We start from the raw sequence: 27,284 nt of genomic DNA, 5'->3' as shown, positions 1-27,284 counted from the left end.
ATGTGCCATGGTGGTTTGCTGCACCTATCAACCCATCACCTAAGTATTAAGAATGGCATGCATTCACTATTTTTCCTGATGCTCTCCCCAGCCCCTGCCCTCCCCATACAGGCTCCAGTATGTGTTTCTCTCCCTGTATCCAAGTGTTCTCATTGTCCAGTTTCCACTTCTAAGTGAGAACATGCAGGGTTTAGTTCGGAAACAAAGCTCTTCATCAGATACATGTTTGGCAAATATTACTCTCAGACTGTAACTTGCCTTTTGCTTATCACTATGATGTCTTTTGAAGAGGAAAATTTATCTTTAATTTGAATGAGATTTATAATTTTTTCTTTATTATGTATTGTTTGTTGTGTCCTAGCTAACTTTCCTCAACCCAGGGTCACATTAATTTTCTTCTATTTTTTTTTTTTCTTGAAGTTTTATATGTGTGACTATTACCTTTAGTTTTTTTATTCATTTCAAATTAAATTTGTGTGTAATATGTGGCAAGGGTGGAGGTTAATTTTTTGTGTATGGTTATCTAACTAGTCCAGCATAATTTGTTCAAAAGATTATATTTTGGGTTGCTTTGGTGACTACATTGAACATCAATTGATAAGAAGGAGCCTATTTCTGGGATCTCTATTCTCTTCCACTTAGGTATATTTTTACGTTTGTACCACACTGTTTTAATTATTGAAGTTGTATATTAAGTGTGGAAATTTAGTAGTAAAAGTCCTTAAACTTTAATTTTTTTCTTACCCATTTTGCTATTCTAGGTCCTTCACATTCATTTAGCTCATCAATTCTACCACACACAGAAAAACTTACTGAGATTTTACTGTGAATTGTGGATTAACTTGTAGAAAACTAACATTTTGATGTTGACTCTTCCAGTCTCTCTATTTATTTAGGTTTTCTTCAATTTCTCTCAGCAATATTTTATAATTTTCAGTGCATAACTTTTGCACATATTTTGTTAACTTTATTCCTGAATATTAATAATTTTGATGCTGTTGTAAATGTTATTGTTTTTAAAGGTCAATTTCTGCTTCTTGCTTATAGAAGTACAATCCATTTATTATGCATACTTTATATTCAGTAACATTAATGTACTTATTAATTCTAGTGACTTATTCTTATAAGTCAAATAGAGTTTTCTGTATAAACATCAATATTAACTGGATATAATACAATCTTATGTCTTCCTCTTGTCCTGTCTAAGGCTTCCAATATGGTGTTTAATAAAAGTGTAGAGAGACGACATCCTTGTATTGTTTCTAATCTTTTTTTTTTTTTTTTCAGACGGAGTCTCCCTCTATCGCCCAGGCTGGAGTGCAGTAGTGCAATCTTGGCTCACTGCAAACTCTGCCTCCAGGGTTCACGCCATTTTCCTGCCTCAGCCTCCCGAGTAGCTGGGACTACAGCCGCCCGCCACCATGCCCAGCTAATTTTTTGTATTTTTAGTAGAGACAGGGTTTCACCGTGTTAGCCATGAGAGTCTCGATCTCCTGACCTCGTGATCCACCCACCTCGGCCTCCCAAAGAGCTGGGATTACAGGCATGAGCCACCACACCCAGCCCCGTACTGTATCTAATCTCAGGAAGAAAACACTTAGTCTTTACCATTAATTATGATACTAGCCACAGGTTTTTCATAGATATTTATTATCTGATTGATAATAAATCAATCTTGGCAATCTTGGCTCACTACAACCTCTGCCTTTCAGGCTCAAGTGATTCTCCTCCTTCAGCCTTTCATGTAGCTGGGATTACAGCTGTGTACCACCATACCCTGCTTTTTTTTTTTTTTTTTTAAAGTAAAAACAGGGTTTCGCTGTATTGGCCAGGATGGTCTTGAACTCCTGGCCTCAAGTGATCTGCCCATCTCAGCCTCCCAAAATGTTGGGATTACAAGAGTGAGTCACCACTCCCGTCCTATTCCTAGCTTTCGGAGAAGTTATTTTTTTAGTTATCGATGGGTATTGAGTTTTGTTAAATGTTTTTTCTGAATCTATTAAGACTGTCATATAGTTTTTATTTTTTAACCTGTTAACACGATGGTTTGAGTAATTTACATATGCATACATTATAGGAATTTTTAATATAATTCATGCATTTATACATTTTGTTTTATAACGTTCTGTTGACACTTAATTCTTTGTCTTGGTTATTTTTTTATAATCAATACATTATAAAGATCTATCCTGCTTTTTAACAACTAGCTAACATCCCATTGTATGGATGGACCACAATTTATTTAATTCTTAGCACATTTATAAACATTTAAGTCATTTCCCATTTTTCTTGCAACTATAAACATTGCTGTGATTAATACTCCTAGCGGTGGAATTCCTGCATTCAGGTGTATGAACATTTAATAGTTTGACAGATATTGCCAAATTGCACTTCAAAAAAAAGTCTCAAAAGACATTTTTACCTATACTTATTGAGAGTATCTTTACTTTCACTAATATTGAGAACTAACAAATATTTAAATCTTTGCCAAGATTACAGGCATTGTATTTTTTAAATTATGTGGTTCTTTAATTATGTATTTAAGAATGATGGGGAATAATGTTATGCTATCAACCAAATGTTGATTTGCTATTCTAACTCCAGAAGGTTGGGCACAAGTGCAAGAATAATAACAGCTACTACTTGTGAAGCATTTACCATGTGCTAGACACTGCCCTAAGCACTCTTTTCATATTATAACATTTAATTGTAATAATTCTGCATTATTTTAAGATTATGTTATAATCTTCATTTTACATATAATTACAGAGATACATAGAGAAAATAAGATACTTGCCTAACTGCTCAGCTGCAAGAGGAGACTCCTCTTATTTCTCACATGTTGAAGCCAACCAGCAACTGTTCTAAAATGCCAGTCCTAATGAGTGGAATAGGAATTAAAATTCCAGCTTCAGATCTTCCTAAGAATAAACTAAGGAGTTAGCCAAATAATATCTTTAACAACTCACTGTTTCTTAGGCTAAGCATACCTTTTTTTCATTTTTTTCTAAACACAGGTGAAGATGCCGCCAATGACTGATTTCTCTGTTGTATTTCCAAGCCTTAAAAACAAGTGCTCAATCAAATATCTAATAAGAGTGTTACAATGATAAACGGTTTCATTTACAGACCTCAGTACTTCCATACCCAACTCATTAGGTTTGAAGTGGTACAATTAGCGCAGTGTGGGGGATGGTCTGGGGATGTGAGGATCAGAATGCTCAAGGGAATTGCAATTTTAATTTTAATTTGTGGGATTTCACTTCTGATTTCTTCTCTGTTCACTTCCAATCAGAGCTGCAAACTGCTTTTTACTCACCTTCTGCAGCATTGTATGACTTCCCTGAGGAACTTACACTTGTTTTCCTCTCCATTAATGTGCAATTTCTCCTCCTGTTTCATTGTGTAGAGCTAAGAAGGTGAAGTCATTGAAAGCGCCCCTTTCTTTTCACTCTGGTAAATAAGGAGATCTTTTTTCATGCTGACAGTGGGGTCTCAGAGGCCAGACTCTGTTTGTACCAGAAACTTGCTTTTCTAAATCTCAAAACACTTCACCATATGTTCAGCTCACATGTTCTCCTGGCTGGTTAATTTAACCCATGCAAGGTTCCTCTGTATTTGCGGTGAGCACTGGGGCCATAGCCTGCTTGTGAATGATTATTTATGGGGATGTAAATTCACAGGTCACTTGTAGTGACCTCTGGGTGCTTCACTGAACTGTGACAGACACCTCTGTGGAGTGAGTACAGAGGAAAGATATTTCAAATTTAAAGATGAAACACAGTACACAGGTCTGACACCTAGGGTTTTATTTAGTTCATATTCAGTTCATAAATTTTAAGCAATATATGCTTCTAAAAATTATGTATTTCTTGCATACATTGATAATACTTAACCTGATATTTTGGATGTATCCAAAATATCAGTTTACACAAATGCATGTAATGCTACTAGGTAGCACAGATATGAGGCAAATAATAATAATAATAGAGGTAACAATAAAGCTAAAGTAAGGAATTAAAAAAGCATTGTTCCCAAAATTTATACTATGCAATCCTACATCATTGCTAGAGATAAGTCATCTATGTGACTCTAAATTTTCTAGCAGCCAAAGCAAAAACTTAAACAAAGCAAATTTCAAAATTTACTATAGACATATGGTATAAACTTTCTAGTTCCTTGGCAGTATATTTTACACAATAATGAGATCTGATATAAATTTCTCCTGGAACAGCACATTGATGGGGTCTCTATAACAGAGTTCTCTGTGAGATTATAGTGATCAGCCTCTTCAGTCACGGTCCTATAATCAATATTAAAACTGATTTTTCATATTCCTGAATGAAGTTTAATCTCTTTCATATCAGTTATAATTTAGTAAAAGTAATTTTAGTAAGATGGGTCAAAACAATGTAGTACAGGTATTCATCTCTCTGATATATTTTTTGTTCATTTAAGAACAGAATGTGAATGATGTAGAGAGAAAAAATGAAGGGAATATGAAAAAGCTAACCTGGAAATATTAATTCCTACAAACAGGCTTGATTATAACTGGTAAACAAAGAATTATAGGTTATGTTCTCCAGCACAAACTGAGTGCAGATATGTTTTGACAATTAACTGAAAGAGAGCAGAATTAATATTTAAAGATATTATTAAGAAACGTGTTGTTGATTTTGATCTTCATTTATTGCTTCCAGACCTGAAGTTACAACAGGCTGAGTGGAGCTGGAATGAGCCTGTGTGTTGCTCAAGCTGTGAAGAGCCAACTTACAGAAGAGGTGGAGGAAATATGACAGGGCTCAAACAGAGGCTGCTGAATTATAATATTTCTGAAGGCCCTAAAGTATGCTCTTTCTTCCCCCACCCTCTTGCCCCCGAGCCAGTCAGGGATGAGATTGGCAGAGGACTACTACTACATCCCTTCTGCTTTCCGTCATAAACCTGGAACACTCTAGCATGATTAAAGAGACTCAAGCAATGTACTCAACTCCAATTCTTTCTGAATCCATTCTTGCCAAGAAACTATAAGGTGGAATATGCGAGTCTTTTTCTTAAATAGTGGTGATTTTGAGAACTTGAGAAAAGCTGTGAGCCCTCTTCCCCCTCTGCTCAGCACTCCAAACACCCCTACATATTATTTTGTGCAATTTTGGAGGGTTTATATAATCCCTGATATCCAGATTAAGAACTTTGGTTTTAAAGGCCCTACTCTTTATAGGAAAGTCCAGACTCTAAATGGTCCTGCCGTTCCTTCAGGTAGGACGTGCTTTCGTCTTCCCTTCTCCACTCAATTCCTGCCATTTCCCTGACCCCAAGCAAGACCTTGAATACTTCAGTTTCTTAAAATATGTCATGCTCATCATGCCTCAGATTATTTGTTTATACCCTTTCGTCTGTCCTTTTTTTTCCCTAATTTTTCTGGTGAACTCTCACAGAGCTTTCCTGAGCCAGCTCTGAAAACTAACTTCTCCTTAGTTGTCTCTCCCCACCCCTCAGGATTGCTCACTTACCTCTTCACTCACAGCATATTGCACCAACTTCTATACAGCATGAGTCACTCTATTCTAATTATTCGTTTGCATGTGGATCTCCTATATTGGAAAGTAACTTATAAAAACATTAATCATTTCTTACTCACCTCTGGAAGGTGTGCAGTGGCATGATCTCAGCTTGCTTCAACCTCTGCCTTCCAGGTTTAATCGATTCTCCTTGCCTCAGCCTCCCAAGTAGCTCGGATTACAGGCGCATGCCACCATGCGCAGCTAATTTTTGTATTTCTAGTAGAGTCGGGGTTTAACCATGTTGGTGAAGCTGGTCTCGAACTCCTGACTTCAAGCAATCCACCCGCCTTGGCTGTGATTACAGGCATGAGCCACTGCACCTGGCCCAAAATTCCCATTACTTTAGAAAGCAGAGGCTCTGAGAGACATTTATGGAGTCAAATGCTTTTAGAGATTCTAACTGAGATGATTTTGGGAACATGACCCTGTTTGGAAAATTGGTTTGGCCAAACATCTCAATGTATTAGGAAGAAATATTTACAAGGAATCTGATTTAATTAAGGTACACTCTTCAGGGTTTAATGCTAAACACTGGAATTACTGGCTTGGAAGTGTTACAGGAATATCTAACACCATAAGATTTTAAAAGATGACTTATTTATTCCCCATACTCTAACTACACAATCATCAGTAAAATTAGTTGGAATATTTTACAAGTGGATCATGGATTAATAACTATATTCTTCCAGACTTTTGTAAGGAGGATCTTCATTGAAAATGTTGCAGTGTGCTGTGTGACGTAACAGAAAGAGGAAGAGCTTATTCTCAGCATGCCATCTCGTAGGTGTTTTTAACCTCTTGGAGGCTTCAATTATGAAGTGGGCACAGGTGTATGGTAAGGATTAAATGAGATAAGGGTGGGAAGATGAATAAGATGTTTAGCAGGAGCAGCTGAGTGACTTCTTTAGTATTGTCTGTTCTGACTGCAAGAGATATGCTGGGAATTCAGGGTATCTGTGGCCGGGCAAGATAGAAACAGTGGCCCCTGAGGATGATGAAACCTAACACTGGCCTATAAGAGCAGAACAGCCACTAACTCTTTCTAGAGAACTATGCCAGTGCTTTAAAATCTTCCTGGAGTAGTTAACATTTAGAGGGAATCAGTAGGGTGGGAGGAATATAATACTACTTTGGATTCAACTCTTGACTCTGCCTCAAATTAATACCTAGTATTTTTGAAACTTTAATAAGGTGATAAGCACTCTGTGTGTGTGTGTTTGTGTGTGTGTGTGTGTGTGTGTAGAGTTTTATCTCATTCTTAGAACAACCTCATAGAAGCATGGTATTGCTTTGTTATGAGTATTTTTCATTTCACTGGTTAGTAGCCTGAGGCTTAACAAGGTTAAGCAACCATCCAATGTAAGACAGCTAGTAAGAGGCACCTGAATTTGCATTCCAGGTCATTTAGGACATAACCACATCACTATAGTATCTCTGTGATTTTCAGTAAATTACTTACTATTGTTGAACTTTAGATTCCTTGTCAGTGAAATGGAGGTCAGAATTTCTCCTTCCTGTCTTGTTCTGAGATTTAACTGAGGTAACGCATGAAGAGTGCCTCACCACAGCCTCAGGATCAGTACAACTTGTTAAAAATAAAGATTGATCTCACAGTGGAGTGCTTGTTTGTGTGTTTGTGTGTGTAGGGGGAGTTCTCGTCTCAATCTGAGGAGTGGGAAATTTTTTTTTTTTTACTCGCTCATGTGGAGTTGCCAAGTGAGGCTGACTGCCAGTCATCAGTCAGCACGGGTTTCTATGACCAGCCCAGGGCTCAAAAGTTGGCTGGGATGTGCAAATCAGTCAGGCTCTGAGGTAGGCAGGGGGTTCCATGGTCCAGGATGGTAATGCAGTGAGGTAGTTTGCACTCACTATTTGTGCCTTTTAAGGAACCTATAAAGAAAAAAGAAAAACCTAAAATCCATTGCCTGAATTTACACTTTGCAGACCCAAGAAGTGGGAGAAAGGAAGTGGCCTGGAACAAAGGATTTGTTATTTTTTCCTCTTGCTTCATGAATACCAAGGCCGTTATTTTTTCAGTCCCTTTCTCTGCCTCCCACCCATCCCCCACCGACGCATAAACCACCCTGAGGCACTTGTTCGGAAAGATAGCAAAGTCAGTAAAGATGCACTTCTATTATTTAAACGCAAGTGTTTCAAGGATTCTTCCTAAATGGTGAGATAGATAGATACACACGCGTACACACACACACACGTGCACACACACTGGATTGCTATGGATTTATTAGGATACACATTCCGCACTATGTCCCAGATATAATAAGAATTTAATTAGCCTTCAGTATTATATTGTTGAAAGTATACAGAATTAAAAATAAGATATAACCAGTATAAAATTCTAGTTCTGGCATATCTAACCACTGTCCATTCTTTAATCTCATATAGCCTCCATTTTGCTTCTCTATAAAATAGGAATTATATCTATCTTGCAGATTTCACTTGCTGACTAAGTGATATAAAGCATGTAATGCAATTAGAGCAGTGTCTAAATCAGCAAATGTTGATCGCTTCTCTATAATAGGTATTTCTAATAGAGTCCTCGAACATTTTACCCTACTGATCATCACAACCACTCAACCACCCTACCACCAACCTTTTTTCTGTAATGTTCTTTTTCATTTTTTTCGGGATATAGCACTTGTTCTCTGCCCCTAGAGGAAGGGAATTCCTTTCTTGCCTTCTCAGTCCATAATATCCATTTGATAATCATATTTTTTACTGCTGTGGAAAGAAAATGAGCTGTGTACATGCCAGAGTATGAGTGCCTTTTAAGTGTCGCACTCCCTGCAGCACAGATCCTGCTCAGTGGGAAAAGGAGTCCCTACTGCATTTATAGCATTATGGACATCTGATTTCTTGAACCTCTAACTCTACTATTCCATGCTGTTCTTTTCACTTCATTTTCTTGACTGCCCTGGTTACCAATTTTTCACTTTTTCTAGCATTTAATTCTTGTGTTATTCTTTAGCACTGAATATATTTCCAGCCCTCTGGCAACCTTGGATATCTTTTTGACTGAATGTCTCTCAAGATAGACGGAACCAAGGTGCCGTATCTGGGGCTGGAGTAAAGCACGAAGCTGGAGTAACCAGAGGGACTGTGCTTCAGAAGTGGAATAAGATGCTAGGTGGGACCTTCCAAATCAGTCAGCACTCCAAAGAGGATGGACTCAGGATGAGGACATGAAACACAGCATTGCAGGTTCCATAGAGATCTAGTAAGAACGGACAGTAAGGGTTTGCTTCGGAGTCGGAGAGTGGGAGGTGTAACCTAGAACAATTCCTTTCTGAAGAAAGCAGTGGCTTTTTATAGGGTTTCTGTGGCCTTAAAATTGTTAGAAATAAAGCAATTAAAGAAACATTGTGTTTGGTAGACATATATGGTATTTTCTGCTCAATACTCCATTTCTAGGAATCACTGCTCCACCGTGTTTGCAGTGGACGCAGCTGGGGTTTTTTCTTGTTTCTTGTTTCCTGTTTCCTTCCCCCCGCCCCTTTTTTTTTCTGTATATGTACATGTATATAACAAACCTGCACATTGTTCACATTAACCCTAGAACTTAAAGTATAAAAAAAGATAAATAACTCAAGTAAAAATTGGCAGAGAAATGAACCTGTAATGTACTGAAGAGGAAATACAAATAGTCTGAAATGTATGAAAAGATGTTCAGTCTCACTAGAAAATAAAAATGGTAAAATATCATTTTCACTCATCAAACTGGCAAAAATTAAAGATGCTTAATTCATAAAAAACAGAAAGACAGAATCCTGCTCTGTTGCCTAGGCTGGAGTGCAGTAGGGCAACCTCTGTCTTTTGAGTTCAAGCGATTCTCCTGCCTCAGCCTCCCGGGTAGCTGGGATTACAGCTGTCTGCCACTATACATGGCTAATTTTTGTATTTTTAGTAGAGACGGGGTTTCACTGTGTTGGCCAACATGGCCTCGAACTCTTGATCTTAAGTGATCTGCCCGTCTTGGCCTCCCAAAGTGCTGGGATTATAGGCGTGAGCCACCGTTCCTGGCCACCAGCTATGTTTTAATTTTTTTCTGACCTTTGGCATTACAAATGGACCTAGAGAAAGGAATCTAACCCAAGCTGGGCCAATGAGCCCCTTCCCTGGGACATTTGGACATAGAATTTAAAGTCTAAGAAATAATGCTGAGGATTGATCTTAGATAAGTTTTTTACTATGTGCAAAAAAGAGGCGGCAGTCAATCTTTAGAGAAAGAGAAGAATGAATAGACACACAGAAAGGGACTCTCATGAGATATTCCAATATATTTATAATAGCTTATTTTTACTTACAGATAGTTCTAGTTAAATTTTAGTTTTTGAAATAAAATAACTAACTCTAAAGATGCCAAATACAGTGCACCTTTGAGCCGTTGCTGGTCATTCTCCTGAGACTACCTCCCTTCCTACTCCACTTTACCTTTTATAATCCATCCACAAATGTCTCTCCTTCTCTAAATAGCCCTCCCTGACCATACCTAATGTTAGCCTTTTGGAATGCCTCTTAAATGATCAGTCTGATTAAGTTTTTGATGGATTAAATATAAAAAGGCTTTTTGTATTTTGTATTTTTTTTACTTTGAGTGTGATCATTCAACTTCCCTTAGTAATTTTTGTACGTTTAACTTGAATTCAGATTAGTTATGCATTAAAGCACAAAATTCTCTATATTCTCTATCACAAAAAGTACTTCATTACGCACCTAATCATAGAGACTTTCATTATTCAAGGTACAGAGAAGTAAAATATTTTATTAGAAATATTTTCACTACCACAGGACCTAATGTTACCTGACAGCCTGCTTTTGGCCAATTGTGGGTTTAGGTATATGCTTTTGAAAGACAAGGGAATACAAAGAGGACTCAAATTGTGTGCTTGGTTTCAGTGCTTAAATAAAACTCAGAGAAATTAATTTGGATTTTGGATTCTACAAAGCAGTACTCTGGATAGCTCTTTTGTCTCTGACCAGATTTCAAAATGGTAATAACACTGGCCTAAGAAACAGGACACACACACATGCATGCACACATTCAGCTCTGGCTGTGTCTGAGGTAGCATTATGAATGCAACTGCTGGACCCAGTAGTGAGTATTGACAATAGGAGACGGGACACAGCAGACGGTCAGCACATTCACTCAAATGTCAGGCAGTGGCATCATTAACATACTGCAGTGTCCAATAACTCCAAGCTCCCCATGGATGGGGACTGTGCAGGAATAATTACTTGGACATCACATATACTTCATCACTTCCAAATTAGATTTTACTAATCCACCGCTTTATTTTCAGGGTAATCTCATTAGTACAATGGTGTTCCTTTTTTTTTTTTTCAATGCCTTGGAAGATTTATTGCTTTGAACCAATGGTAAGATTAAGTGATTGCCAAAGGACATATTATTTTAAGATTTAAACTAATTTAAGTGGGGCTGTGCAAATCTATTTATTCTTCTTCCTCATCCCCCACACCTTAAGAAATATTTTAGAGTGAAAAACAAATTACATCTCCATACCTTGATTTTCCTTTTTTACAATACAAATAAAACCTTGTTAAAAAATGCTGTTGATTTTCTAAAAAGGAGAGGAAAGATCAACTCATTGTCATATGCAGCCTGTCCTTTTCAAAAATGTATACAGAAAAAAATGTCTATTTTCAGTGGACACTTTGTTTTGTATATTCTAATATTTCTCCATTAATAAGAGGATAAAATGAATGTTCTTTGTGGGTTTTGTTTTTCCTTTTGTGCTGACCCAGAAAAGGTAAAGTTAGAGAATTCTGAAGGAGCTATAAATTCCAGACCATGCCAGATAGGAATTATTTTGTTCTTCCATAAGGTTATTTCAAAAAAGTATTGTTGTTTTAATTGACACAACATCTTACGATATCATGGAAAACAAGACAAATTATGATGGAAAACTACAAAACAACCCACAATATCTTGCTTCTAGATTTATTTTATTAAATGTACTCAGGGTATTTTCCTGACTAGACACATACTTATCCATACCTTACACAATTTCACACCTTATCTAATTTCCATATTAGAGTCATAAATGTGTGATTAATGATTGAATGACTGTTAGCTATCTGTAAATAACTAACAGATATGAAGTTATAGCAATTAGTTGCATTCTTTTTGCAGAGAGGTTTTTCACTACAGAAGCATCTAAATTATCAGAAAAATGTCAAATATTTGCCTTTCACATACGACAGGCATTATAGTAGGCATTGTCATTGCTAAAATAATTAAGATTAGCATGTTTTCTCTCCCCAGGGTACATAAAAAGTTGTGAGTGAACCAGACAATTAGATGCATGGAAATTATTTACTAAGATGAGTAAAGTCTTTTCTGTAAACTCCTAGGAATTTGTCAACGAATTACCTCCACATGTCCTATACTGAGAGAGTTTGCTAGGACCTTCTCTGCCATGGGAAAGAAATAAAATTTTGGAAGACCTAGCTTTTGGCCATGGGTCTTCCAGTAATTAAAGTTCTGATTTAGGGAAGAGCTCCCAGGGTTCAGTTTCCATGCCTGCATGATGAAGAATTGAATTGAAATGTCTTTGTTTTTAACTTCTATTTTAGGTTCAGGGGTACATGTGCAAGTTTGTTATATAGGTAAACAAGTGTCATGGGGGTTTGTTGTAAAGTATCTTTATGAATGTTTAGAATTCAGAAAAACTCATAATCTTAGTTACCTTTCCAGGTTACCTCTCCTGCATTTTTACAGGTACATGTAAGACCATAAAATCCAAGATAAGGAAAAGGAGAAGAAAAGGAGAGTTAACCATAACTAAGCACCTGTTATGTGGCATTGATATTTCACAACAAAATAGAGGTAGAGTACTCTGCATGGTTTATTAACCTTACGTGGCAAGGTCTGCTACATACCCCAGTAAAGCTGAGACCCAAACACAATTCTTAAATGATGACTCACTAATGATGGCTTTTCAGCTGCCTACACATGCAAGCAGGAACAATGACTCAAGACAGAGAAGACTTCCCAGAACCCATTGACAGACAATTTTTAAAGGCATATAAAAAAACTGTATTTGAGAAAATAAGTACAAAAAAAACCTAAAATAATATAAACAACAACATAAACTAAAGAAAGTCTTTGGTTGAGGATGTCCCTTTCCTAAAAGGTCATTCTTTTACTCCTACAGTATAATTACTCTTTGTGTCTCTAAGGGTAACACTGTCTTTCACCTGAGAAAAAGTCTCACACTGACAGCACGGTACACAATCAGAACCATGACTGGGGCTGGGTGCGATGGCTCACACCTGTAATCCCAGCACTTTGGGAGGCTGAGGGAGGTGGATCATGAGGTCAGGAGTTCAAGACCAGCCTGGCCAAGATGGTGAAACTCTTGTCTCTACTAGAAATACAAAAATTAGCCTGGCGTGGTGGCAGGTGCCTGTAATCCCAGCTATTCAGGAGGCTGAGGCAGAGAATTGCTTGAACCCGGGAGGCAGAGCTTGCAGTTAGCCAAGATCATGCCATTGCACTCCAGTCTGGGTGACAGAGCAAGACTCCATTTCAAAAAAAAAGAATAGTGACTGGGATCTAGGGAGAAGGGCTATTCAAACTGGTTTGGTGATAGCATCGTTTCTCGATACTCTGTAGCCCAAACAAAAGAGTTGACTGCATTTTCCATTTCTAGCTTGTTGCTATGGTAATACAGCTCAGTTCTTTTCTAAAATATGTTACATAAAAATGGTTGTTTTATCCGCCTTTTGTAGCAGGTGGTGACAACTTTGAGTTGTCAGCACCTAAACAGTAATGGCAAAACCGCAACTAGGGAAGACATACAGGTCAGAGATCCATGAGTGGTGGGAATGATGTCAAATCCTAGTCACCTAGACTCGGCATCTGACTAAGGTGGCAGACCTGGCAAAGACTGAAGAGGAGGCAGCACCAAGAAACCGGGGCCCATGACCAGGAAATCCAAATATATTTAAGAGTTCAGTGTTCCATTATGTTGAGCAGTCCCTTGAATGACTGAGCTCCATAAATTCACCCTGACTTTTCTTAAAGTTTTATTTTAATAACTTTTGATTTTGTAATGATTTTGGAATTAAAGAATAGTTGCAACCATAGTACAGAGAGTTCCTGTGTACCTCTTGTATGAGTTTTCTATGACTTTTATAAGAAATTAGGAGTTTTCTATGGCTTGTGTAACAAACTTGGTGGTTTAAAATTACGTGAATTTATCACTGTACAATTCTGGAAGTCAGGAGTCTGAAATAGCGCTTATTGGGTAAAATTAAGGTGTTGCCAAGGCTCCGTTCCTTCTGGAGGCTTAAGAGGAAAGCCTATATCCATGCTTTTTCCAGCTTTTAGAGGCTTTCTGCATTGCTTGGTGTGTGGCCCGCTTCCATCTTCAAAGTCAGCAACAGCCAGTCAAGGTTTTCTTCTATTGCGTCACTCTTGACACTGATTCTTATTTCTCCCTCTTCCTCATTTAAGGACTCTTACTATTATCTTGTGTCTACCTGGACAAACTCATGATTATCTCTCTATCATAAGATCAACTGATTAACAACCTTAATTCTATCAGCTACCTTGATTCTCCTTTGCTAGATAATTTAATAAACTCACCGGTCTCAGAGTTTAGGGCATGGACATTCTTCAGAGACCATTATTCTGCCTATCATACCCCTTATCCAAATTCCCTCATTGTTACCATTTTACTTTACCCTTGTACATTTGACAAAACTAAGAAACTGACATTGATACATTACTATTGACTAAACTTCAGACTTTATTTGGATTTCACAATTTTTCCATGATATCCTTTTTATGTTCCAAGAGCCAATCCACAATACCACATTTTATTTAGTTGTCATGTCTTCTGGGCGAAGTCTCCTCTAAACTAGGAGAATTTCATAGTTTTTCCTTCATTTTCATAATTGTCTCAGTTTGAGGAATACAGAAGGGCACAGGGTTTTAACAGTTCACCTCTACTCTGAGTACATCACATTTCTTATTTCAGTCAATAAGCAAAAACAGAAGGGCAAAATATTTGTTTAACTTGCCAGAGCATCACATTCCAGCTTTGCAGGGGTACTCCGGTAAACTGCTATTAGGATGATTGGACTCCTTCCAAGCAGTGTCCAATCACTGGCTCTAAAAGAAAAATAGAGTTCCAGTGTCCAAAGCCAAGCCTTCCTGGAGTCTCTTTTATTCATTATGAAAATATATAGTTTTCCCACTAAAGACATAGCGTAATATAACTCAATGAGAATAGGACTTGAGATAAAAGTGTATACAATGTTTTTCTCTTGTTATTAGTGCTATTCTTCTTGTTACTTTTAAAGAGTTTATTGAGAAATTAGAAAATGCAAATAAGAAAAAAAGATTTAAAACTAAATGGAACCCATGTAGAAATAATTCTGTAAACACTATGGTATATATTTTTTCTGAATAAAAAAAGAAAATTATGATTATGTAATACTTAAGGCTGATCTTCTTTTTCATTTATTATCATCTCAAATTTCTTTTAGTGTTATAGCAGATATTCCACGTTTTAGATGTACTTAAAAGTACCTTGATTTATTTATCTATCTGAGATATAGTTATATAGTTTATCTCTAAGTTTACTGTCATGAAGATACATTTAGATACATTTTGTGAAATACCTAACTATTCCTTTAGGATAAATTCTCTGTGGAAAAATTTCTGCTATGTTAGGTTGTTTTGGGATGACAACAACTCAAAATCTCGGAGACTTAAGACAGTGGTTTGTGATATGAGTCATCAGGGTTGCTTGGGTTCTGCTTCGTATTGTGTACTCTGGAACTGAGCTGTCAGAGAGTCATTCTCTTGGACACTGCCGGTTATCAAGGCAGTAAGGAGAGAGTAGTGAAGCACATGATGACTCTTGAAATTAATTGGCCAAATCAAGTCATGTGGTCAAGTCTGACTTCAAGGAGGCGGGAGGGTATAAGCATCTCATAGAGAGAGATACCTTGTCAAATGGCCCTCTATAATGGTTTCACTGGTTTATATTTCCATCAGAATACATGAAAGTGGTGATCTCCACACAACTTTGCAAACACTGCATATTACCATGTTCTTATACTTGCCAATTTGACAGGAAAAAATAATATTTTATTTAAAGGAGTTACATTTAGTTGATAGTTAATAAAGAAGGTTCCAGCTTAAATTTAGTTTTACATTTAATGGATGTGAGTCCTTGAGTAAATTAGCTAGTATCTCCAGCCTGTGTTTACTTTCTATATAATGGAAAGAATAATTTTATTCAATTATGGTAAAGATTAAAGTTGATAATATATAAGATTACTTTGTAAACTCTAAAAGGTTTTTAAAGGAGGAATCTGTTTAATAATCCTCTACACAGTATCAAATGTCTAATAATAATAATAGGAACTGCAACATTATAGACTGAGAAGTAGAGGAGTGATCAAGGCATTGCAATCAAATTTCTGGTCCCATGTACACCAGTCATAAGTTCTTCAACTGTTAAAGGATTATAATACTCTTCCTGAAGGGCTATTCTGAAGATTCAATAAAAACAAATAATATAGAGCATAAAATAGATAATAAAAACCATTTATTACTAAAGGTAATATGATAGTCAATAAATATTTACTGAGTGAATTGTATCATCTCTGTCATTTGAAAGCAATCATGAAGCTAAAAAATCAATGTTTCAAGCTCTAAACTTTTCAAATTTGTCTTTTGTGGACTTCACTTTGTCTTAAGGACTCGTTAAGCATGTCTTTATAAAAGCTTTGTTTAAAGTAGCATTTAACGTTATGCATTAACTTACTAACATTTAAAGATAATTGCTATAGCCAGCATATCTTCGAAGAAAAGGAAAATTATATTAACCGTAGAACTTTTATCCATTAAATGTGTCCCTTAGTGGAAGAAGAACTGGTGAATTCTTTATGCACAATTTGTCCTTGGTAACTTTGCATCATAATGCACAAGGACACATGGTTCATTATAACTTTCATAATTGTTCTTTCTTTTGTTATTTTAATAAGTGCTGGTGGAGATCACAGATGCCAAAGATAGAGAAGAAAATGGAATGGGTTGACTTTTCTAATCGCTCATTCATTTACCCATTCATTCAGCCCCTATGTGCCAAGCATTTATTCTGTGCCAGGCTCTACACTAAATGTTTTATATGCATTATCTTATTGAATCTTCCTAATAAATTCAGGAAGTAGGCGTGATGATAACTTTAACTTTTATGAAATATGAACCTAAAATTGAGTGAGTTTAAAATTGAATGATCACAGTTGGGAAGTGGCAAACCCAAGGCTAAAACTGAGATCATATCTTTTCAAAAAGCATACTCTTAATCACCATGCTATGCTACCCCAAGGCAAAGGCATTTTAGGAAAAATAATAAGTATAATATTTCTAAAGACTACATGTATAAGGTGAGAGGGAAAGCTAAATATTATTTAAAGGTTTTACCCTGCATAACCAAGATGATATGGGTTACTGAACTGAATTTATATCAACGAAGACAAATGTTTAACTTAGTAAATTTCTCAAGATATGATAAAGTCAACCATTACATTTATACTCTATCTATATCATACACTAAATTCCTAAGTAAAACATGTTTAAAAATACAACTTGGTTGCTTTTATTGGATCTTGGCTTTTTTGTTTGTTTGTTTGCTTGTTGTACTAGTTCATAGGTAAATATGAACAAAAGCCCATTGAGCCTTTGGACATGGAATTAGCAGTATAAACTCACTTTTAATCTTAATCTAAAAATGCACCCTAATGCCATAGAGAGTCACAGTCCTTTGATGACAATTTCAAGCAGCATAAAAACTAGAAATACATTTCATTTTTAACTTTCCTCCTTTGGAAATTATACATTAATGACTTGATATTTCTTGATTAAATAGACATACACCTTTCTGCCACTGGGAATATAATGATAAATATTTTTCTCTTTGATAATGGCATGATTACAGTGGCATACTAAGGCCTGCCAGATAAGGCAATTGATCACATACTCTATTTTCTGTGCCACAAGTTTCTAAAACCAAAATAATTTTTCATGGCAGAAGTCTCCTAGTGTTTACTTGGCTTACCTTCAACCATTTTATTCATCAGGTCAAATCTTGCAGCTATCAATGAAGTATATTTTGCAATTAATTTACCTCGGTGAGATCACCAGGAAGTTGCTCTATGGTGAATCTTTATGGCTCTGGTGAGTGATTACTAATACTGCTTTAAAGATTTTACAGTGATTCTTAATAGAGTAGAATGTTCCAAATCTGTTTCCTAAGCAAAATGTCGACCTAAGCCCCAGTGGATTCCTTTGAGCAATCTCTGTTCAGAATCATGGTGGCCAACTTGTCAGCCAGATGTGCCAGGCAAGTGCCTTCATTTTCCTTATTATGGGTAAACCTTACCCTATTTTAGAATGATTGAAAATCTATAGACTTGCTCTTAATCGGAAACCTAGGTTATCTGCACTATAGGCTTTTACTGGAAAGTGTGACCTCAAACTGCTGCCATTCATTTATTAGAGAAAGTACAATTAAAATAGTTAACATCCATAGAAGATTATCTGAAAGATGTGTAATCTATCTATTACTCTGAATATTCTAAAAGACCAAACGGCATTGTTTTAGCACCCCATTGAATTATTTTTACTACATTGCCACTGGTTGTGATGGCAACAGCCTTCACTGTAGAACATTATAGTAGACACATCCTGTATCGAAAGGATGTTATTGAGGAGGTTATTGGTTACAGCAGTTTGGGAAAGTAAGGAAAGATGTGCTAGGAAGCCCAGAATGAACTTGTGAGTCAGGTACAGACACTGATGTAGACCTCATCATATACACATTGTATGCTGACATTTTCTCTACTTTTCCATTTTCATTATTTTATCACCCCCCAATTTCTTCAATATTTATTTATTTATTTATTTATCTTAGAGATGGGGTCTTTCTGTGTTGTCCAGGCTGGACTTGAACTACTCTAGGACTGAAATGATCCTTCCTCCTCAGGCTCTCAAGTAGCTGGAGCTATAGCCATGTGTCACTTCTCCTGACTCTCAATCTTTCCTTTTTTACTGTATATTTTACATAATTGCAAATGTTTATTAATTTAATAAATTTTTATTAAATAACCATACACACTTAAAAGTGTATGCCTTGATGACTTTTTACTAAGTGTTAACACATGTTTCCACACTTAGATGAAGAAACACATTATCAGTACCAGAAATCATCACTTGTGCCTTCTCAAAGCCCAATCCCACTTTCCTAGTTTTGCCACATTTTGACTTTATATAAATAAAATCATAATATTTTTGTACTATTTTGGGTCTACTGTCTTCCCCTTCATCTACTGACTCTCCCTTGTGAGAGTCATCTATTTTCTGTAATAATGCCACAAGTTTCTAAAATCAAAATAATTTTTCAAAGTATTACAGCTTTATATAGCTGTAGTACATATATTTTCATTGATCTACAGTATTCCATGATCAAAATATACCACAGTTTATTTAATAATTATTTAATCAGTCTATGGTTGATCGATATTTTGGATATGTCCAGTTTGGGATATTAAAATAATACATCTACAGATATTCTTACATGTGTCTTTCTGTTGGATATACATATATATAGTCGAGCTATAGATAGATAGATAGATAGATAGATAGATAGATAGATAGATAGAAGACAGACAGATATCCTGTCAAGAAAATAAAGCCTCCTTAAATATATTTTTTTTGAAAAAATGAAGAAGGAAGTGGATATAAATGAAAACCTACAAAATATATTGCAGAAAGAGCATAAACTTCTAAGTCAAGTATCTAAACTATTTTAAGTAGAAAAGTAAAATTATTAGAAATAAGTTTTCATTTGGTCAAAGGGTACAAAGCTTCAGTTAAGCAGGATAAATACACTTTGGAGATCAAATGTACAGCAGAGTGACTATAGTTAATATTATTGTATTGTATACTTGAAATTTGCTAAACAAGTAGATTGTAAGGGTTCGTGCCATACACAAAAAAGGTAACTGAGATAATAAAAATGTTAATTAGTTTGATTTGTGGTCATCATTTTATAATGCATATGCACATCAAAACATTACGTTGTACACCTTAAATATATATGATTTTATTTGTAAATTATACCTCAATAAAGGTGAGAAAAGTTAAAAGAAGGAAAGAAAAAGAGAAACAGTAAAGAACATTTAAAAAAAGGAAAGAATAAAAAAGAATAGGAAAGAGAATAAGAAAAGGAAAAGAAAGAAAAGGAAAAGAAAAAAGCAAAAGAAAAGAAAATTTTCAGCAACAAAGTGTAGATAATGAGTTATAATGGAATAAGCAAAATGAGTTGGTAGACAACAGGAATGATCCCACTGTAAGCTGTTGAGTACTTCTGCCAGGAGGAGTAAAAGGGAAAGACCGATGAAGAAATATACAAGGAGACAGACTCCATGAGATTAAGTGATGGATTGATGATGAGGGAGAAGTGATTTGGTAGATGAAAGGTTGAGGGGGGAGGAGGTAATCATAATGAATTGAACATTTGGTGAATGGTAGTCTGTACAGAGAGGGGAATCCTGGAAGAAGAGAAAACCAGCTAGCAAGAAGGCAAAGGCAATGAAATTATAAATTCATTTTTTGATATCTTGAGTGTGAGAAAACTTTCTAAAAAGGATAGATGAATCTGAGGTAAAAGAATGAGTATGAACTAGACACTTAACTTGCCAGGTGCAACGGCTCATGCCTGTAATCTCAGCACTTTGGAAGACCAAGATGGGAGAATTGCTTGGGCAGGAGTTTGAGACCAACCTGGGCAACAAAGTGAGACCAAATCTCTACAACAACAACAACAAAATATATATAGCCAGGTGCAGTGGCCGGTGCCTGTAGTTCTATGCTGAAGTGGGAGGATTGCTTGAGCTCAAGATTGAGGCTGTATTGACCTATGATCACACCACTGCACTCCAACCTGGGTGACAGAGTGAGACCCTGATTCAAAAAAAGAAAGAAAGAAAGAAAAAAAAAAAAAAAAACTAGACCAGTCAACCAGATGAATAATGAATAGCAAATTTTTCATCTCATTTTCTGAATAGAAGAGGCTACGTGTGTGTGTATACATGTGTGTTTGTGATGCAAGAGACTTGGTAATCAACAGACCTAAGTGGGGTAGAGGTTGCGTATGGAGATAAAGTGGAAAATACTTTATTTGTATTCACATTGTGTTTAAGGTTTCAAAAGCTCTAAAAATTTTGCTCCATTCTTCCCCATAATTTCCCTTCTCACTGCCACCCTTCTTGTTCAGAACCTCAGAATCATAAAACTATGTTCCTCAAAAGGGCCGTTAGAAGTTATTTCTTCCAATCTCTTCAATTTTATAACAAAAATTTGGGACTAAAAGAGGATAAAGGATGTGTCCAAAGTGCAGAATTAGATAGATGGGAATCTGAGAACTGTACCCTGGTCTCATTTCTCTTGGCCTTTCTCCCTTAGATAGCAAAATTGACTTCTTAAATGTTCCCACCATGCCCAATTTCTTGTGTTTTTCGATCCATGTTATCTAAAGTTACTTAACTTTTTGACAATGTCAGTCTGTTTAAAAGGCTTTGCATCCTTTCTCAGTGCCTAAAAAATAAAAGACCATATTCTTTAGGCTAGTATTTGAGGCCCAAATGCAAAATAACTTGATCTTTCATTCCTATAATTAAATCAAGCACAATAACTTGCCATTTCACAAATGCATGCAGCCACTAATGAGGTCAGTCCTTCATCTTTATCTGGCCAAACCTCTCTTACCTTTTAATGCCTTCTCTACATACCAATTACCCTATGAATAATTTCCTTATCCTTCTAAATTATGCTTCCTTCTGAGCCTGTTTCTTCATCAGTGAAATGGGGATAGTCATACCAAACACACAGAATTGTGCTAAGGACTACATTGTGTATACAAAACTTCCAGCTTAGAGCTTGTCATGTAATCGGCTCTCAACACATCTTCAAACTCCTTTTTTTTAACCCTCGTAGTCCTGTGTGGTTTCTTTGTTGCACCCCTGTATTTTATATTTTCTGAAGTTACATGTGTGCTTGACTTAATCCTCCTGTTTATCTAGTAAATATTTCAGGGATAATAAAATTTTAAGGACTAAGACCATACCTTATTCTTCTTTGTATAGTATCATCAGGCCCTAAAACTGTCTGGCATTGTCTGCGTGCTTAATAAATACTTGAATTATTAACTGGAATTGAGCAACTCCCCAGTACAGGATGTCTTCTCAGTTTCTAGTCCCAAGCCATTGAGACTTGCTGGTGAATCTGTTACACATGGGACGAATTTGAGGCCAGAAAATAATCAATCCCCCACACCGCCCTGCTAGCTTTCTATCTGCCCCTAAGCAGTACTTTATCTTTTTCACCACAGCAGCCATTTAAACCCTTTCAGCTTTCCACAAATCTCCTGCTTCTCTGCCTTCCACCCCACTCTATCCATGACCTATGCCCTTTTGTTTCACAACAAAATTAGAAACTCTATTTCCTGCAACCTCATCCATCAGTTTACTCATATTACCCTCACATTACTTCCCCTCACTCCATCTTACTTCCATTTTTGTTCTCCCAAACGGACTAGTTTTTGCTCCTCTTATGTAATGCTGATTTCTTCAATTCTGTTCTTGATGTCTGTGCTTTTCCATTTGCTCAGACGTATTTCCCTACTAAATATCTTCTTTTTCTTCCTCATCTCCACTGACTCCTTTCTATCAACATTTGAACATACTTAGTTGTCTCCAACCTTTAAAAAGTAAATTATCCCTTGATGCAGAAACATTATAAGATACCATAACATTTTTGCTGTTTCCCATCCTGAGTCACCTACACATATTGCTCCTTTTGTCTCATGTGCCCCACAACCTATCTTTAAAGTCTACCTTTTGCCACTACCACTCAAATAAAAATGTTCTGGCGAGGGTGCCAGTGGACTCTTGACTGCCAGATCTGATGGATCCTCTCTACCCATAGAACACAAATAATTGCCGTAGCACTCTACTGACACTGCTGTGGCTTCCACCTCCTCGGCCTGTCCCTTAATGTTGGTGTTCCTTAGATCTTCAGTTCTCTTTCCTTTCTCTCTGGGCTCTCCTAAGTGAGCCTATCATTTCCTGTGACTTCATAGATTTTCTATATAATGATGACTGTAAGAGCTAAAAATTTAGACCTGATCACTCTTTTGACATCCAAACCTCCATCTCCAACAGCCAGTGCACCATTTTCACGCATCCACAGCATGTTACACTCCCAGCATGTCTAATAGGGAAACCCATGTCTTTCTCTTTCCTCCTTACAGCTCTTTCTTCGCTCTCAGTGTCCAAATCAGGGCCCTTTTCCTCACTCTCCTACTCATCACACAGAATATGTCAATTCCATCTTGTTACTAAACTCCAGTCTGTGCACTTCTCTCCATCCCCATAGTCACAAACTTATTTCAAGGCTTTAGTTCTTTGTATTTGTACTACTGTATGTGTTAGCTTGCCTCGGATGCTATAACAAAATACCAGAGACGCGGTGGCTTAAACAATGGAAGTGCATCTTTTTCCACGGTTTTGGAGACTGGAAGTCCAAGACCAAGGTGTCAGTGGGGTTTGGTTTCTTCTGAGGTTTCCCTCTTTGGCTTGCAAATGGCTGCCATCTTGCTGCATCCTCACCTGGTCTTTCTTCCATGCATGCACAGTCCTGATGTCTCCTTTTGTGTCCTAGTTTCCTCTTCTTATATAAGTCAGATTAGGTTAGGGCTCACCCTAACAGCCTCATTTTAACCCCTTTAGAGACGCTATCTTCAAATATAGTCATATTCTGAGGTATTGTAGACTAGGATTTCAACATATCAATCTGACAGGGAAGAGAGGCACAATTCAGTCTACAGCAGTGTGATAGCTTCCATATTGGTTTCCTAGGGCAGCCATAAAAAATAATCACAAACCCGTTGGCTTAGAACAACAGATATTCATTGTGTCACAGTTCTGAATGCTAGAAGTATAAAATCAAAGTGTTAGCTGGGCCATGCTCTTTCTAAAGCCTCTAGGGGATGATCCTTCAAACTTAAAATCTTTCAGTGGATCCACAGAAATCTTTTACTCTGGATGAATTATGGCATACAAACCCTCTGTAATCTTTAATCTGTCTGCATCTTTATCTTTGTCTTTTGCTATCACCCTTCTTATACTCCTTCTCTTCATTATTCCACTAAAAACACCTCCTGAACAGTGTTCTATCACAGTTGCTGCCTTCTCTCTGCCTAGGTAGCTCAGCTAATCTTTCAGCTCAAATTCAATCCTTACCTCTTCTAGAAAGCTTTCCTTGACTACCTCTCTATTGTGGGGAAATGACTCATATATTTTTCTGGCTTTTCTGGTCTTAGCCCTTCATAGAATTAACCATTACATATTATAATAATCTGTTGATGCGTTTGATCATCTATTAGACTGTCAAGACTTTGAAAGTAGAAATTGAGTCTTGTTACCAATATGGGTACTTGGCACATACCAGGGATTCAAGGAAAGCTTACTGGATGAACGAATGGTGAAGAAAACACTGTTATCCATAGTTGTAATTAGGTAAATTTATTTGATAGAAAGTAATTTAAAATGAAACAAATAACATATGGAATTTGTAGTGGTTAAACCCCATTACAAAATGCTGTTATACCAAAGGAATGTTGATAAATAAATATTTCATTGGGGATTCTTACATGCATTAAAAATCCATTCTGGTAGGGAATGATTGTATTTTGAATGTAATCCAAAATGTTTCCAAATTATTTCCAAAATTATTTCAGGTTAAAAATCTGGGTGAAAGATTTGTGTTGGAAATTTTCAAAACAAATTTTACCTTTACTTTTCAGAGACTTATTATGCACATTACTTTTACTTAGTTTTCCTGCCTTCATAAATTCTTGCGTGACTCTTATAATCATTGAAAGTATTAATATTTCAAATCTTGGTTATTTGTAGAGTAAGAAAAGGCAGAGAAATTAAATGTAATGTCATTAGGTTCTCATTTTCCCTCTGCAGAACACATCCATCTGTAGGAAATACAATTATTCTTCTTTATATTAGTTCTTTCCTTAACAGAAATTAATGACCCTGTAATTCAAAACTTTCCCTTTAACTTAGATGAGAACAACTTGAGGACTCTAATAGCCTTCTGATTTTTAGTTAGTTGTGTAAAAAGGGAAAATAATAGCATTTTAATAGATTAACTCACATTTTAAAAGCTCTAAGGAACTGTACCAATCCTTTGTAAAGAAATGCAGTTTATTTTTATGTATTAATTTAATCAGCACACAGCTTCCTAAATGTATAAATTCTAATGCTCCAATGGAAAATCTTTTTACTTATGTAAACATGTGTATTTGTCACCAATGACATCCTTTTTTCCAAATATTAATATATCTATTTTTAAATTATTGTTATTTGAACAGAATGATGGTGGTTAAACTTGTTTGTATGTTAATTTTAAAAGAAAGCTCATAACATTACGTTATTAAACATGAGGCTTGTTGAAAACATATTGAAACTACCCTTCATCAGATAAAGAACGTTGCCTTCTATTCCTAGTTTGCTGTTTTTATCATAAATGAGCTTTGAATTTTTCCAAATGCTTTTACTTCATCTTTTGAAATGATCATGTTTTATCTTTTAAGTAAAGTGTAGGTCGAATCAGTTTATGTAGTAGAGTATATATTTTAATTGGTTAATATAGTCTATTATATATATTTTTTCTCTTAAAGACGAGTGTGTTTTGTTTTAGTTTTGTTGCCTGCTGATAAAAGTAACTTCAACTCTTTTGGTTTGTCTTTGCCTGGTATATCTTTTACTATCCTTTAAACTTTAGCATTCTCATGTCCTTCATTTTTACATGTTTTTCTTGTAGATAAACTATTCAGTAGCTATTTATTGAATGTCCCCTGGAAGCCATATTCTTGGTTAGGTACTAGGACTACAATGAAAAAGAGACATTAGGTTCCTGATACTCTGGAATGTCATTGACATGAGAGAAATAAATACATAAGTACATAATAAGTAACTAAATGGTTATAGATTGTGATCAGTACTATGAAATACAGAAACAAAGTGTTAGGATAAATGATAATGGGTGTAGACTATCTAAGATGGAGTGGTTAGGGAAGATGACTAAGAGGAGCCAACGTTTAAGCTAAAACCTGAAGAACAAAAAGTCAATCATGTGAAAAGGTAGGAAAATCAAACATAACCAGAGGGATAAGAGCACATAGACTCCCTGTGCCATCAAGAACTTGGCATGCTCTAGGAATATGCAGGTCAGCACCCCCAACTTCAACATTGTAAGTAAGGGATTGGTGGGTCCTAAGAGGATATGAGAGAGAGAGAGAGAGAGAGAGGAGAAAAGACACAGAATATTTGAGTCATAATCAAGAATTTTTACTTAAGTACAAACTCTTGAAGGTTTTTTTTTTTTTAATGTGTCATTTCTGACTCAGGTTTCTGAAAGTTCACAATAATTTCAATGCAAATATTGATTTAGTGGTGGTGGAGAGATAGGGAAAGAAAACACAGAGATCAGATAGGATGCTAATTCAGTGGTGATGCCAGTGGCTTGGATCAAGTAGGAGATAATGGGCATATTTGGTATACATTTTGGATGGAAAACCAATAGAATCTGCAGGTGTTTTGGATATGAGAGTAAGAGACCATTCAGAATCAGGCATGCTTCTCATGGTTCTGACTTTAATACTGGGTAGATTGCGGTAACTTTAACTGAAATGATGGTGTATATATGTGTGTGTGTGTGTGACAGAGAGAGAGAGAGAGAGAGAATGAGGGAGAGAGAATATTTGTTTTGGGGTGTATTCATGTGTAACTTCTGGGAAATGGTGGTGGAAATAAAGAGATCGATTTTTGACACATTATCATTGAGGTGCCTTTGAGACATCCAAGTGGAAATGTCAAGTTGACAGTCATAAGTCTACAACTTAGAGAAAGTGTATATACTGGAAATATAAGTTTGGGAATTGTTATTATACAGAATAGTGGTTAAAAGTATGGCTTTAAATATAGACTCTCTGGGTTTGCATCTGGTTTTGCAATTTGCTAGCTGTGTAATTTTGGGCAAGTTATTTAACCTATCTGTATTACAGACTTGTCTGTAATACAGATAGGTTATGATGATAGCAATGACCTTATGTAAATAAGCTAAACGCAAAGCACTTAAAAAGTTTTTACTTGTGTTAAGCATAAATAAGTATTAGCTGCCAAGATCACCATCATCATTATTAATAACTCCATGGGTAACCTTTCTTGCTTAAAACTTTCTTTTTAATAAAAGTGTCCTGGAAATATTACTTAACTCAAAGATAATGATGTTCAAATAATAAAATTTAAGCAGAAGTAAGCATTTTAGGAGGAATTGCTATGGAAGAAATATTTTTGGAAGCAGAGTATTTTGTAGCCTTCAACAAGAATGCTAAATCCACCCTAAAACCTAGCCCGTCAGTGCCAAGAACATAGTAGGTGTTAAGATGATGTTTACAAACTGCATCATACTAAAATATATTAATAATAGTTTGGATTTTTAAGTTGTGTACTCCCTAGAGTTTTCCAGGAATTTGTAGAGTACATCACTAGCTCACTGATGTGTTAAAAGGATCTTTTGCCAAATTT

The sequence above is a fragment of the Macaca thibetana genome, chromosome 14 (assembly GCF_024542745.1).
Source record: "Macaca thibetana thibetana isolate TM-01 chromosome 14, ASM2454274v1, whole genome shotgun sequence".
Lineage (NCBI taxonomy): Eukaryota > Metazoa > Chordata > Mammalia > Primates > Cercopithecidae > Macaca > Macaca thibetana.
This window is presented reverse-complemented; position numbering follows the sequence as displayed.